Consider the following 15,025-nt stretch of genomic DNA (forward strand, 5'->3'; position numbering starts at 1 on the left):
CCCTGCGCATGTGCAGCACTGATACATGGGAATTCTGGGAGATGTAGTTTGCGGTCGGAGGGAACACGGCGCCCCTTTCTGCATTAGTGTGCTCTCCTTGACCTCACATCGCTGACCCTCAACGGCGGCGGTGGGTCCCGAGTCTATCACTAGGCTGTACTTGGTTGAAACTGGAGATGCGCCGGCCGAAGAAGAGGGCGCAGGTGAACAACAGGGCTCAGCAGACTTTGGGGTAGGTGTGGACGGGCATGTGTCAAAAGCGGCAGTGACCCTGCACAACCTGGGCTCGTGAGGCCAGGCGGACGGGTCTCAGAAACCAACGCGGTGCACGGGCACTGCAGGTGTCGCGCCACGGAGCGCATGCCTGTGCGCACAAGTGGCAGACACCACGAGGAGGAACGCCTTCAGCAGTTTCGAAAGAGAACCAAGCTTTACTGAAGGTCTGAAATGTTCCAGGTGAATTGGTATTTGTTTTCCATAGGCGTCTAACTTTATCTCTTATAGCAACACTTTAAGTCGGTTTTTCAAACTATGGGCTGCAACCCAGTAGTGACTATGGGTGGTGAAGTCTTGTTCAGTGAGTCAAGACGAGGATATTTATTTGCCAGTAGTTTTTCTTTAGTTGGGATACAATTTACATGGAATGATTTCCACGTGATTTACAGAGAATAAAAGTGTAAAATTTGTTGTCTACACCCAAGTAACTACCACCCCACCAAAATATAGAACATTTTAATCCTCCAGAAAGCTCTGCCCATTCCAGTTAACCCTTCCCCAGACCAGTTTTCCAATTTCTATCTGTATAGGTTAATTTTGCCATTCTAGGTCATATAAATGGAATCCTGTAGTATGTATTCTTGTATGCGAGCATTTAAAAAAGTTAAATAACACTAAACTATCACACATATATCCCAAGTGATAAGAATTTTTTGTATAACTTACTACAGCTATATATATATATGTATATATATATTCAAAGACTATTTATTGAGCATCTATGAGCCAGACACTGTTCTGGTGCTGAGGATACAACACTGAATCAAACAAAAATCCCTGCCTTCATGAAATTTTAGTTTTGGTAAGTAGGGATAGTCAATAAATAATAAGTACAATAAATCAGTAAATGAGATAGTATATTAGAAGATGAGGTGTTATGCACGAAGAAAAAGTAAATCAGGGTAAAGTGTAGAAAGGTTAAGTTTGAATTAGGTAGACAGGAAAGGCCTCCTTGATGATATTTGAGCAAAGACTTGAAGTAATAGAAAAGTGTGCTGGGCAGAGGAAACAGCGTGCGTGCATCCCTGCGCATGTGTGCGTGTACACGCACTAGGTTGTTTTGTAAAATATGTTCATTACCTTAATCAAAAAGTAAAAATAGTGAGAGTCCCTGGTACAATGCAGGTATTAGTTCCAATTTTACTGAGGCTCAGAAAGGTGAAGTGACTTGCTGGAGAATTACATCAACCTCATCTCAGTGGATGAGGACCATTTCCCAGTGTCGATTGGCATGTGCCTGATTGACTACTTTCCCTGTCTTAGTTGCTCCAAATTGCCAGCCCTTTGAAGTACTTTTACAGGTTTGGCCCTGAGTCTCAGTAGACCAAGACTGATAATCTTTTGGGAGGTATAGCTACAAGTTTGTTGAAGGACATCTCTTTTTCAGGTACAAATTGGCATCTTCATTAGGCAGTCTGGATGAGTTCAGAGTTCAAAGGACCTAAGGCTTGGGTAGGTAGGCCATATCCCATATCATTTCCCATTGACAGGATATCAAACCACCAAGCCAGTTGTGATCCACAAGTTGGAAGAAGGAGAAGAACCATGGATGATGGAGAGAGGAACCCCAAGTTGGAGCTACCCAGGTGAGTTAGGTGAAGAGGGGTATGGATGGAGGTGAATGAAATTAAGATCACAGCTGGTCAGTCTTAGAAAAATATGCTTCAGGACTCTTTCTAAAGGCCTTCGGTCTATGGCCACGCTACCTTGAACAAGCCCAATCCTGTCTGATCTCGGAAGCCAAGCAGAGTTGGGCCTGGTTAGTACTTGGATTGGAGACCACCTAGGAAAACCAGGTGCTGTAGGCGTAAAAGATAAAAAAGTAAGGGATTGTAAGCTGACAAGGTCCTTGCAATCTGTGAGGTCAGCTAAGAGTTGCCTCGCCTAAAAAATTAAAAATAAATAAATAAATAAAGGCCTCGGACCTTTGGAAACAACCAGGGACTGTTGACATAAGTTTCCTACCTACCTGAACGCCGTTTCCATGGGTCACTTTCCCTCATTCATGCTCTTGTTTGCATGGCGGTTAGAGAATGATATTATCCCCTTCAGGGGTATTCCACCTGTGATTTTTATCAGCTTCATTAAGGACTTTGAGATTTTTTTCTTTCTTTTTTTAAATTTTGGCAAGATATACGTACCAGAATTTACTATTTTAACAATTCAGTGGGATTAAGTGTATTCACATCGTTGTGGAACCATCACCATGGTTCAGATCCAGAACTCTTTCATAATCACAAACTGAAACTCTGTACCCACTAAACAATAACTCCCATCCCACTTCCCCACCAGCCACTGGTAGCTACTATTGTACTTTCTATTGTTATGAATTTAACTATTCCAGATACCCCATTAAACAGAATCATAGAGTGTTTGTCCTTTTGTGTCTGATTTATTTTGCCTAGCATATCTTCAAAGTTCATCTATGTTGTAGCATGTGTCAGAATTTCATTGCTTTTTATAACTGAATAACTTTCCATTGTTTGTATATACCACATTTTATCCATTCATCTGCCAATGAACATTTGAGTTGCTTCCACCCTTTGGCTATTGTCAATAATGCTTATGTAAACATTGTTGTACAAATATCTGTTTGAATCCCTGCTTTCAATTCTTTTAGGTATATACCTAGAAGTAAAACTGCTGGGTCATGAGGTAATTCTGTGTTTACATTTTTAAAGAATTGCCATGATGTTTTCCACAGCTACTGCACAATTTCACATTCCCACAAGGGTTCCAATTTTTCCACATCCTCTCTTATTTTCTGTTTTTCTTTTTTTTTATAATAGTCATTCTAATGGATATGAAATAGTATCTTATTGTGGTTTTGAGTTGCATTTCTCTAATGACTAATGATGTTGAGCATGTTTTCATGTGCTTATTGGCTATTTGTATATTTTCCTTGGTGAAGGAAGTGTCTATTCAAGTTCTTTGTCCATTTTTAAATTGGATTTTTTTGTTCTCTTGTCATTAAACTGTAGTTCTTGGTATATTCTGCATATTAGTCCCTTACAAAAACCCACATTATCCCTTCCTCCAGTGTTCTAGTTGGATTTATTTGATTCTTTAGATCTTCTTAAATTTGCCTGCCAGATTTGCTACCTAAAGGATACTGCTTATTCTCTCAATAACCTGATAAAATAAATCTTCAATTGTTGTCTATTACCTAATATATGATATTTAACTCCTTCAGCTGTCTACCCTCTGCAATGTCAGTTTTTCTTCTTTCCTCAGACTTAGCTTTATTCCTTTTGAAACTATAATTAATGACCTAACTGGGTAAGGATTCTGGCCACCAATTACAATGTGTGTGGGGTGGGGTGGGAGGGGTTTTCCCATATCATCAAGGAATTCAACAAAGCTAGCTGGGTATCCTACAATTGAACTCAATTCTGACACTGTCTACCCAGAGATTGTGTCAGAGTCCACAGTTTAAGGGCTCAGTCCCACAAGATTGCCCTGCACTTCAAATACTAATTGCAAGTCCAGGTTGTTACCTGTACTTCTGACCAACTAGATATAAATCGGAAGTCCTCCTCAAGTTTGATTAATTTGCTAGAGTAGTTCACAGAATTCAGGAAAGTCATTTACTCACTAGATTACTGATTGCAAAGGATATTAAAGGGAATGAATCAACAGCCAGATGAAGAGATACATAGGGCGGGGTTCCCAACAAAAGCCCTTAAAGTCCTTGTGGAGCTTGGGGCTTGGCATGGTGGCCTGGAAGTGTTTTGATTCCTCATCCTGGAAGCTCTGTAACTCGCCTCCGTTTTTACAGAGGCTTCATTAAATAGGCACAATTGATTAACTTATTGGCCATTCATGACTGATTCAACCTCCAGTCTCTCTCCCTTTGCAGAGTTCAAGGGGTAAGACTGAAATGTCCAACCCTCTAATCATATGGTTAGGTCCGCTGGTGATCAGCTCCTGTCCTAAAGTGCTTTCCAAAAGCCTCCTCTTTAACATCACAAAAAACACCTTTCTTGTTCTCACCACTTAGGAAATTCCAAGGGCTTTAGGAGCTCTGTGCCAGAAACAAGGACAAAGACAAAATATATGTGTTTCTTATTATAAATCACAGTATCACACTGGGACAAAAGTTATGTATTGGAGCCTCTGGGGACTCAATGCGGGATACAGAATGAAAATCTACTCACTTTTTTAAAGACTTGATGACTTATGTGTTAGAAACTGGGCCAGGAAACTCAGTAGAATTGTCAAATTTTGAAACAAGGAATGATATTATTGTTCTGAATGTCGTGGCTTAGTGTAATAAAAGTCAGGTACTGTCCGAGGTTTATAAAATAGATGGAAATGAAAATGGATCCATGGTGAGACATCTGCTGCTTAAGGTCTCCACATTAGTGGAATCCAGAAGTTTGGAAAACATGATATAAAGCAGAAATTGACAAACACACAGTTGTGGGAAAGCCTTAGCAAGAAATCAAATCTCATTATACATCTGAGAATCCATACTCTAAAGAAACTTTATGAGTGTATTGAATGCGGAAAAGCTTTCTCTCATAAGTCACACTTCACTGAACATCAGAGAATTCACACCAGGGAGAAACTCTATGAATGTAATGTGTAGGAAAGCCTTTTTTCAAAAATCACACCTCAGCATTCATCAGAGAAACCGTATGCTTGTGATGAATGCGGGAGAGGCTTCAGCATGAAGTTACACCTCTTTGTACATTGGAGAATATACACAGGAGAGAAACTTTATGTATGTCCTAAGTGTAAGAGAGCTTTCAGTAAAGTGTCATGCCTTATTGGACACCAGAAAATCCATACTGGGTAGAAACCTTTTGAATGTAATGAGTGTAAAAAAGCCTGTTTTGAGAAGTCGACCTCATTACACATTACAGAACTCATACAGGGGAAGAACCTTCTGAATGCAATCAGTGTGGAAAAGCCTTCAGATATAGCTCAGCCTTCTGTTGACATAAGAAGACTCATAAAGAAAAAATTCCATAAAAGAGAAATTAATGGAATATCTTCAACTAAAAATTACAGTGACAGAAAGCTTTCAGTAGAAATCAAACTTGATTAAGTGTAAGTCTTACTAAGAAGAAGCCTATTAATTCAACATATTTTAAAAAGAACGTAGCTTTATTTCTATGGAAATCATATTCCAGATGTGTTGCCACAGTATTTCTAGAAGATATTACAGATATGTACTCTAGACTACAAAGATTTTTGATATATCTAAATAACTGGAATTCCCAGAACAAAATTAGAAAACCATATATGGACAATCTGCAAGATATGAAAGCATTATATTCCTAGCTGTGCTGCATTATATTATGCACCATATAACATAAATCATATATGTATCAGAATTGCATATGTGAAGCTAATATAATTATGAATATAAAATAAGTATTATATATGGAATGTCATCTACCAAGATTTTCTGCATTAAGTAATACCATTTTTTCTTCTATTAAGAAAATAAGAATTTTAACAAAAACCATGGCATTCAATAAGAGTTTGAAAGTGTGAAACAACAAACAAACATTTTTCCTGTTGTTTGCTGGTACATATAAAAGATTTCTGCTACTCCTTGATCAGTGATAGAGTATTATAAAGGTGTTGTTATTTACATGAAATATATAAATATGAGATAGATATCTTATGAGAGTGAACAAAAAGCATAACCTTGGCCTCTTAGAACACGCACTACAATTTAAACAGTAATTTCTCAATTACCCCCTTTTTACTTACTGTTATTGTTCTCCCCTAAACTCATTATATTAAAGCCCTAATGGCCAGTACTTCAGAACATGACTGTAATAAAAAGTAATTAAAAAGTAATTAAGTTAAAATGAGGCTGTTAGAGTGGACCCTAATTCAAAATGACTGGTGTCCTTATAAGATAAGGAGATAGGACATACAGAGGGACACCAGGAATGAAGGTTCACAGAGGAAAGACCACGTGAAGAGGCAGTAGAAGGGTGGCCATCTGCAAGCCAAGGAGAGAGGCCTCAGAGGAAACACCTGCTAACACCTTGATCTTAGACTTCTAACTTCTAGAACTGTCAGAAAATACATTTCTGTTATGTAAGCCACCCAGTCTATGGTATTTTATTATGGCAGCCATAGCAAACTAACACACATACTACTGCTCTTTTTCACTGGAGTATTTAATAAATTTGAATATACAAATTATAAGTACTACGCGATCCAACAATATGATAAGGGGCTTGCTGTACTGTGCACCATTTCTCTCTATTTGGAATTTCCTAATCCCCTTGCAATAGAAATACTTTCATAAGGATTTCACGATTCAGAAATATAGAGACTTTTTGCAGAGAGAATTGTTTACTTTTTAAAAATCCGTTTAATGGTGGGAGACAGATATCCTGTTAATTTCCATGTGAATATCCATGGCATTAGAAATCAATGTGTTTCTTCTTTATTCATTAAAAATGGAACCTTCTTTTCTTAAATTGAGGTCTAACAGAGAATTAGGAATACAGAGAATATGTATACAAGAGGTAGTGTAAGAGCTTTCATTCTGGAGCCAGGAAGATCTAGATGATATATCTGCTTTGAGCCTTATTTTCTCTTCTGTGAATTTGAAATAACAGCACTATAATTTGTTGGGTTATTGCAAGAATTATACAAGATAATATATGTATAATACCCATAAGATGTTACCTATTTTTATATTTTTTCAAGGATATAACTGGAAAGACACATTCTAATTAGAAAGACAGACAAGGAAATGATTCACTGTAATTGAGGCTGTGATAGAGGGAGATAGAGAGGACTGTGAGGGGGTCACATGCATCATTCTGTTTCATTCTCACAAAGATGTAGGCCTTGAACCACTGCCCTCCATTGCCCCTGTTTTAAGTCACTGAATTTTGAGGCTGGTCCTAGAACTATACTGCTAATGTTACAAAAACTAAAATATGTGACACTGGCTTAGCACCTAGGCAGTAAGAAAACTGATGTCAGAAGCCGGAAAGATGTTTATAAACCAGCAAAACTTTTGGTAAAATTGCCTCCTCTACATATATTTACTATGCTGATGGCTCTAGAAGATATTAGAAAATAGAATATTAGTAATATTTGCTGGTTGATAATAACTACATTGGATAAACTACTACAAGAAAGAAAGAAACTCAGGAAAATTAATGATCGACAAGCAAAAATAAAAGCATACAGTCTAGAAATTTGGGGCCTTACAGAGTTAAAACAAATAACTATTTCTAGCCTTCCAAAAGTAAGAGAATGATTTAAATAGCTTTGAGAATCAACAACCTGATAAACCTTATCAGTGACATAAAGTGACTCAGGAGAAAGATTTCATTAAGAGGCTGAAATCTCCTCATTCAAGCCTGATACCCTCATAGCAGTGTCTCGTCCGCCCACCCCAGCTCTTTGTTACAGAAGATCAATTTTAGTGGTAGCTAAGAAGACTGGTCTCCCATTCCCAACCTAGCTCCTGGCTGTACAGCAGGGTAGGGTAGGCCAATAATACTGGGGCCCTGATTCCCTCCCCACAAAATCTTGTTTGTAGGGTGGATGTTCCATGCTGTGGAGGGAGGATGGGCAAGCTGAAAGGACAGCTGGCTACCATTCTCCCAGCTTTCACTTGTAGATCTGAGCTTCCATACTTGGGAAAATAGATTAAAAAGACTTCAGACTTCCACTTCTCCATTCAAAATCCTAGTTGTAGGGAGGGGTTTCAATGCCAAGAGGAAAAGCTTAACTGATAGAGACTGCTAACTCAACTAGGGGCTAGTGTCAAAATTTAACTGGATTTTTGGACATCCAGTTGGTATTAGAGAATTGATGTAGAAAAACCCTGTGCATTTAGTGTCAGAGTGGTGCCAGAAAAAAGACATTGTACCCTTCAAAAGTTAAAGGGAAATATTTTCTCAGAAAAAAATATTAAGGGAGTTTGTCACCAGTAGACCTACCTTGCCAGAAACATTATAAGAAAATCTTCAGAAAGAAAGAAAATGATATAAATCAGAAATTTAGATCTACGTAAAGAAAGGTAGAGTATTATAGAAGGAATAAATGAAGGTAAAATAAAACCTTTTTTTTCTTAGTCTTAATTGATCTAATAAGCTTTTTTAAAAAATAGTAACAGCAGTATATTGGTTGATTATAGCCAATGGATAAGTGAAATAAATTATAGCAATGTCATATGAGATGGGAAAGGAGGAATCATATATATAGATATAGATATAGATACATATCTATAGATATATCTTTATACTTGAGTTTCTTGTAGACAACACACACTGATGGTGGGAATGTGAAATGATGCAGATGCTTTAGAAAAGTCTCTGGAAGCTCCTCAAATGACTAAGCATAGAGTTACCATAGGAACCAGTAACTTCACTCCTAGGTACATACCCAGGAGAAATGAAAACTTATGTCCATGCAAAAACTTGTACACATATATTCAGAGCACCACTATTCACAGTAGCTAAGAGGTAGAAACAACCCAAATGTCCATCAACTGATGAATGGATAAGTAAAGTATGCTATATCTATACTATGGAATATTATTCAGCCATAAAAAAAGAATGAAGTACATGATACAGCATGAACCTTTAAATATTATGCTAAGTGAAAGAAGTCAGTCACAAAAGACCACATGCCACATGATTCCATTTATATGAAATGTTCAGAATAGGAATTACACAGAGACAAAAAGTAGACTAGTAGTTGCTTAGGACTGGAGGAAGGGATGAGGGGATAGGAATGATGGCTAAAGAGTATAGAATGTCCTTCTGAGGTGACTAAAATGTCCTAATATTTACTGGTAATGGTTACATACATTCAGTGAATATATTGAAAGCATTGAACTGAATACTTTAAGTGGATGAATTTATGGTATGTGAACTATATCTCCATGAATTGGTTTTTAAAAATTGAATTGTTGGGCTTATAATATGTAGAGGTTTAATATATTTTACAGTACAAAGGAGGAGAGAAAGAAAGAAATTATAGGGGATTGATGAAGTGACATCAGATGATAACTTAAAACCACAGGAAAAATTGAAGAGTGCCAGAAATGGTAAATGTTTTTTTAAAAATTATATATATGTGTATATGTGTGTGTCCTTTCTTCTCTTAGTTTCTTCAAAAGACATAAAGTTATATAAAGCAAAAATTATAATACTATATTGCTGGCTTTTAACATATATAGACATTATGACAACAATAGTGCAAAGGGGGTCAGAATGGAGCAAATTTTCTGCATATCACTGGAATTAAGTGAGTTATTAATCTGAAGAAGATTGAAATAAATTAATAGACATCTAAGATGTCTAAGCCCTAGGGCAAACCACTGGAAAAATCATAAATAGTTTTAAAATCAGTAGATAGTCTGCCATTAAGAATGGAGAGCCTAACTTCTCAGTCCTAGAGTGTGTGCGGTGCATAGTGACTTTGAAAATGGATAGAATGTGAAGAGAAGGGCAAACAGTAACTTTAAAGTGGAGAAACATGACAAATACCACCTCAGACAGGTGGTCAATGTCAATATCAACACTGATAAACCACATTGATAACATGTACTCTTGATATGACACGTGGCACTTTACCTCAGTGGCCTTCCTCCCCCAAACAAATCGCAGTCTAAGCATGAGAAAAACATCAGAAAAATCCCAATAGGGAGACATTCCACAAAATACCTGACCAGTTTTTCTCAAAACTGTCAAGGTTATAAAAACAAGGAAAGTCAAAGAAATTGCCTCAGCCAAGAAGAGCGTAAAGAAGCATGATGGCTAAATGTAATGTAGTATCCTGGGTGGAAGGAAGCCTGGAGAAGAAGAAGGACATCAGATAAAAACTAAAGAAATCTGAATAAAGTATGGAGTTTAGTTACTAATAATGTATCAATATTGCTTCATTTATTATAACAAATGTATCAGAGTAATGTAATAGAATCAATGGTATATAAAATCTTGACTATCAATCTACATGCTGCAGAATCCACAAGTGGTACCCGCCACAAGTGGAATCATCCTCTAGAAGTTCCTGAGAAAGCCCTGTGGATGGAACCAAGTTTAGAACCAAAGACGTTGCTGGTCCTCTTCCCATTTTCTTTAACAGAAATTACTCGAGAAGCATCCTGACATCTCCCCATACACAGAACATGATGGAAAAGAGAGTTGGCAAGATTGGGAAGACCTAAGCATATGAACATTTATTTAAACATGATACGCCTGGAGAAGATGGTGTGAAGAATGGAATGAGATCTGATAAGACTCCAAAGGAGGGCTGTTTTAAGGGTGAGATGATGTGTCCTGGGGGCGCACATAAGGGAGAAAGGTTTTCTATGATGTATATCTGTTAGGTTAGCAGATGTAGTGCACATGTGAATTAGGGGAGCAGGGGAAGCATGTGGCAGGGCGGGTGCCATGCATCTGGGATTAGAGTGATTTTAGGAACAATTTGAAGCCCGGGGGCTTACCCTCTCAATGCTCTTCACCTCACAGAACAGCAAAATCCCTTGGGTAAGACAAACCCTGATCAAAGACCCAGACCTCCACCTCTTTCTCTCCCAGGAAACTCATTTTCCTTCTGGCACTGTTCTTCTGCAGGGCAGAATTCTGCTGGGTCTTCACCTCTTACAATCATCCTTACAATGATCCTTGGAAAGAGTCACCATCCGGTATTCTAAGATGGGTCCCTTGTAAGGCCGTTTTGGCCATGCCATCTATACTTGCATCTCTTCCCACAAAGGCATCTGAGTCTAGTGGCCAATGGACTATTTCTCTTTCTAAAAAAGCATATATGTATATTACTCAGGGTACTTTTCTATGTCCTCTCTCCTCACTGGAACGTGCCTGCCTCATGGAGCATGGGATGGTTTTTGTGATTCACTTCTCTTTATGAGGTTGGTCACAGAGATCTGCAGGTGGGCTGTGTTTACTTTCTTTAAGAAGATGTCATTGGCTCGGGAATATCAGTCAGCCATGTCTGAATCCCAGACACAAGGAGACCCCAGAGAAGAGGGTGAGGCTGCCCCTAACTGCCTAGATGACTAAGTCACCAATGTATTAGAATCTTGAAATCACAGCACCATGGAAACAGAATCACAGAATTTTGAATCTGGATGGCACCAGAGAGCTCACATAATCTAAAACATTAACAACAACAACAACAAATCCTGGGGACAAAGGGTCAGATTTAGGACTTCAGATCAGCCTGGACAAGAACAATGGCTACACAGCTCCCATCAGCCCACATCTGAGATGCTTCCAGAACAGCAGCCAGATCCCGTATTCTCCTTGGCTTGCTATTCCTACCATCTGCCACTTGGGGCTCTCTGCCTTGAGCAGCTTCAAGGAGCAAAAAAGTGACAGTTGAGGTTGCCTCTCAGACAGGCTCATGTTTCTCAGGTTGACTTCAACATTAGCTTACTGTGTGTGCGCGTGCACTGCATTGGGACCTAAGGCATTTTTACAATATACGATTCAGAGTACTTCCTGACTCAGATTGGCCTGTCACAAGAATAGGTACCTAATTTTTTTTTTTTTTTACTGATAGATTCCCTACAATTAAAGAAACTAAAATTTTCTAATGGCAATAATACATGTTCACTGTTAAAAACTCAGACATATAACTATAAAGAAGAACATGAAAAGCAACTGAATTTCACCTCCCAACATAAATGCTGTCAACATTAGACATTTAAAAATGGGCCATAGTTTATAAGTTTATAACTAGAGTTTTACTTAGCAATACACCATAGACATCTATCTCATTATATTCAAATTGCTCAATAACATTTCCCCGTGTGGATGTGCCATAATATATTTAGCCAAACTCCTATTTAGAGGCCTGGTTTGTTTTCGATTTTTCAGTAATATAAACAATGCTGAGATAAAGCTCTGGTTCCTCGATTATTTATGTTGGCTGGTTTTAATATGTGATATGAATTTTATCCACAAGGGGGAAGCAGGCTACTGTGAGAAGACAAGCTAAGATTGGGGACGGAAAACAAAAAAAAAACCCGGAAAGTTCTTTGGCATACATAAATTCACTTCAACCTTGAGGCAAATATTAATATTTTCCTCTTTTTAAGGATAAGGAAACTCATGTGGGAAGCGTAAGCCATGTGTGCAGATTCTCACCAACCAGTGAGCACCAAGGTGGAATTCAAAGCATCCTTTTGATTCCATATAGCTGGCTTTCTTCATTTCACTACACTCCCAAAGTTGATATCAGTAAGATATTCTTCCTACATTCAATTCAGTTCTAGGTACTGTGCTGGGATATTATTCAGCAATGAATAAGAGGATCCCTGCCCCTCAGGGGGTCATTATCAAGTGTGAGGGCAGATTTATACATAAATAATTGAATGACTAAATGCCCACCAGAATAGACAGAGCCCAGGAAGGCAGGAAGTCATTTTGGCAGTGAGGCAGGGCACAGCTTTATAAAAGAGGCTCAATAACAATAAGAGCTAAAATTAATTGAGCTTTACTCAGTAAGAGACACTGTGTTAAGTGCTTTATATGCATAACCTAATTAAAAGGTCCACGTAGACCAGGAAGGTATTGTATCCTTTTTACAAAGACAAAAATTAGTGGTCAGAGAGGTTAAGAAACTGGCTACTTGTGACGTAACACTGCAACCTACATCCTAATTTGGCTTACCATCCCCAGAAGGGATGATAGACCTTCAACAGGCAGAGCTTGGAGACTCCTAGAAGAGGAAACACAGAAACAAAATCTTAGAGACAACAAATACCAGCACCTTTGGGAATACAAGGGGCTGGGTGTATCTGGGGTATGAAAGAGGAAGGATCCGAAGAGATAAAGACTAGAGGAAGAAAACGAGTCAGATTGGAGAAGTCTGTGAATAGCAAGCCAAGGAGATCCTACTTTATCTTGTATTGGGGGGAGGGGAGCCCAACCACAGAGAATAACATTACCTGTGTTTTATGAAGGTTATTTTGGTGCATTGCATAAGGGAATAAGAAGATTAGTTAGGGGATTATTAAAATAATCCTGGCCAAAGATAAGAGAGAATGAGAACCAAAAGACATTACTGAGATAAAATCCACAAGATTTGACATCTCAGATATCACGGAGAGAGAGGAGAGAACTATGGTTAAGAGTTCCATGTCTGGGCAACTGGGAGAATGTGAGCATGTACACCAAGCGGGGGCTGTGAGGAGGGAGGAGATGAGGTTACTTGTTTTACATGAGATTTTCTTACTGAGGGACCTCTGAATGGAGATGTTCAGTGGAGAATTAGAAGTAGTAAGCTGGTGATTTAGATACAGAACCTAAGAATCAGAAGAACTGACGCAGGGAGCTGGCCAGGGAGAATCTATACTTGAGATTCAGCAGAAGATGAAATCTGCTGAGAAGAGACTGTTCCAAGACCTGACCACTGTCTGACCCGTGAGCTGGACCTAGTTCAGAAGGGAGATTGCTCACTGCAAATCAGTGCCCATTCTGTCATAAACCATCACCCCTGCCTTGCCTCCTGGTATGTGCTAGTTCCTGGAACAGGCCGTTATTTTGACCTGGTCAAGCATATAAAGTAATTCCCTGTACCTGGTAGCATTCACCTGCTAGACCCCATGAATGTCGCCATTTTACTCTATATAATTCTTTGGCACCTACCCAGTGGTGCAGGGATCCATTTGTCTTGCAGCTGCCCAAGACGTGCCTCTTACGTAAGCTTCTCTTAATAAACTCTATTAACTACCAGACTGAAGTGGCCAGCCTCTTTCTTTGGTGTTTCCTTGTCCTCTACTTACAGAGGTAGATTTTCAGTCCCAGGACCTTTTCCTGGGCCTCCATATACTAAAAACCTGTAATTCCATTGCCAGGTTTCTGTCTTAGATAAATAAAATCACATGTGCACAAGAAAGCTAGGCACGGCAGCATTGTTTGCAGCAGTGAAAGTCTGGGTGAGGGGAGGAATAAGTAAATAACAAAAACATCCACATGGTTAAAAATTAAGTATATTAAAAATAATAACATGGACAGATCTCTAAAACATACAGTGGTGAGAAAAGCAAGTTGCAGCACAATAATAATGTGTAATACTACCTATGGAAAAAAAAGAAAAGTAAAAAAAAAATGCTGTCATGTATATTTAAAATGTGTGTGTGTGTGTGGAGAGAAAATTTTAGAAGGATAAGCACTGCTAATTATGCTAAAGGAGAGGAATTGTGACGAAAAATGGAGAGAAGAGGTGAAATGGGATTTTAGCCTTAATTGTCAAGTTTTAATTTTACAAAAAGAAAAGTCATGTATTACTTATGTAAATAAATACTCTCGAACTATTAAAAATATATAGACTCAATGGAAAGAAGAGAGAATGGAAGAGAGGGACATATTCCAAGACTCTGAGTAGGGCAATATTGTGGGGAACACTGAGAGAAGTTTCTGGAAGTATAAAGTGGAAGCAGGAATCCACTCACCCACCCTGCAGAGGCAGCCAGCCAGATGAGCCCTATGAACTCGGTTAGTTTTTAACAACTTTCAGTTACAGCCACAAGCTCCTGTGTCTTTGAAAGGTCACATGCCTCACCACTTGCCTTGGAATGAGACTGTGTATTTTCTGTTCTTTTCTAAGTTGTAAATATCCTAAGATTTTTCATCCAATTCTTGTGTTTGGACATGTCCTCCCTTCCCCAGAAATTCCACAGTGGTTATTCTTGGTGTCCTCATTCCAATCCTTCAAGCTGCCTATAAAATCCACTTCCTCCCATTCCAGTCCCCGCAAATACCTGCCTCATCACTTGTCT

The 15,025-nt window shown here is 38.6% G+C and overlaps 1 long non-coding RNA gene and 1 pseudogene across 4 annotated transcripts; both read left to right on the plus strand.

The window, feature by feature from the left end:
• Positions 1-46: 46 nt before the first annotated feature.
• Positions 47-13,981, plus strand: LOC107195288. Of its 4 annotated transcripts, XR_003044656.1 has the most exons (5): positions 47-456; positions 1,767-1,862; positions 9,224-9,322; positions 10,363-10,541; positions 10,854-13,981. It is a non-coding gene; the product is annotated as an uncharacterized LOC107195288 (long non-coding RNA). The 4 variants fall into 4 exon arrangements; XR_003044655.1 differs by lacking the exon at positions 10,854-13,981 and having other exon boundaries at positions 10,240-10,641; XR_003044654.1 differs by lacking the exon at positions 10,854-13,981 and having other exon boundaries at positions 10,363-10,641.
• On the plus strand, positions 1,966-2,084 carry LOC112475319 (annotated as a pseudogene).
• Positions 13,982-15,025: the final 1,044 nt, after the last annotated feature.

Source organism: Pteropus alecto, unplaced genomic scaffold, assembly GCF_000325575.1.
Source record: "Pteropus alecto unplaced genomic scaffold, ASM32557v1 scaffold40, whole genome shotgun sequence".
Lineage (NCBI taxonomy): Eukaryota > Metazoa > Chordata > Mammalia > Chiroptera > Pteropodidae > Pteropus > Pteropus alecto.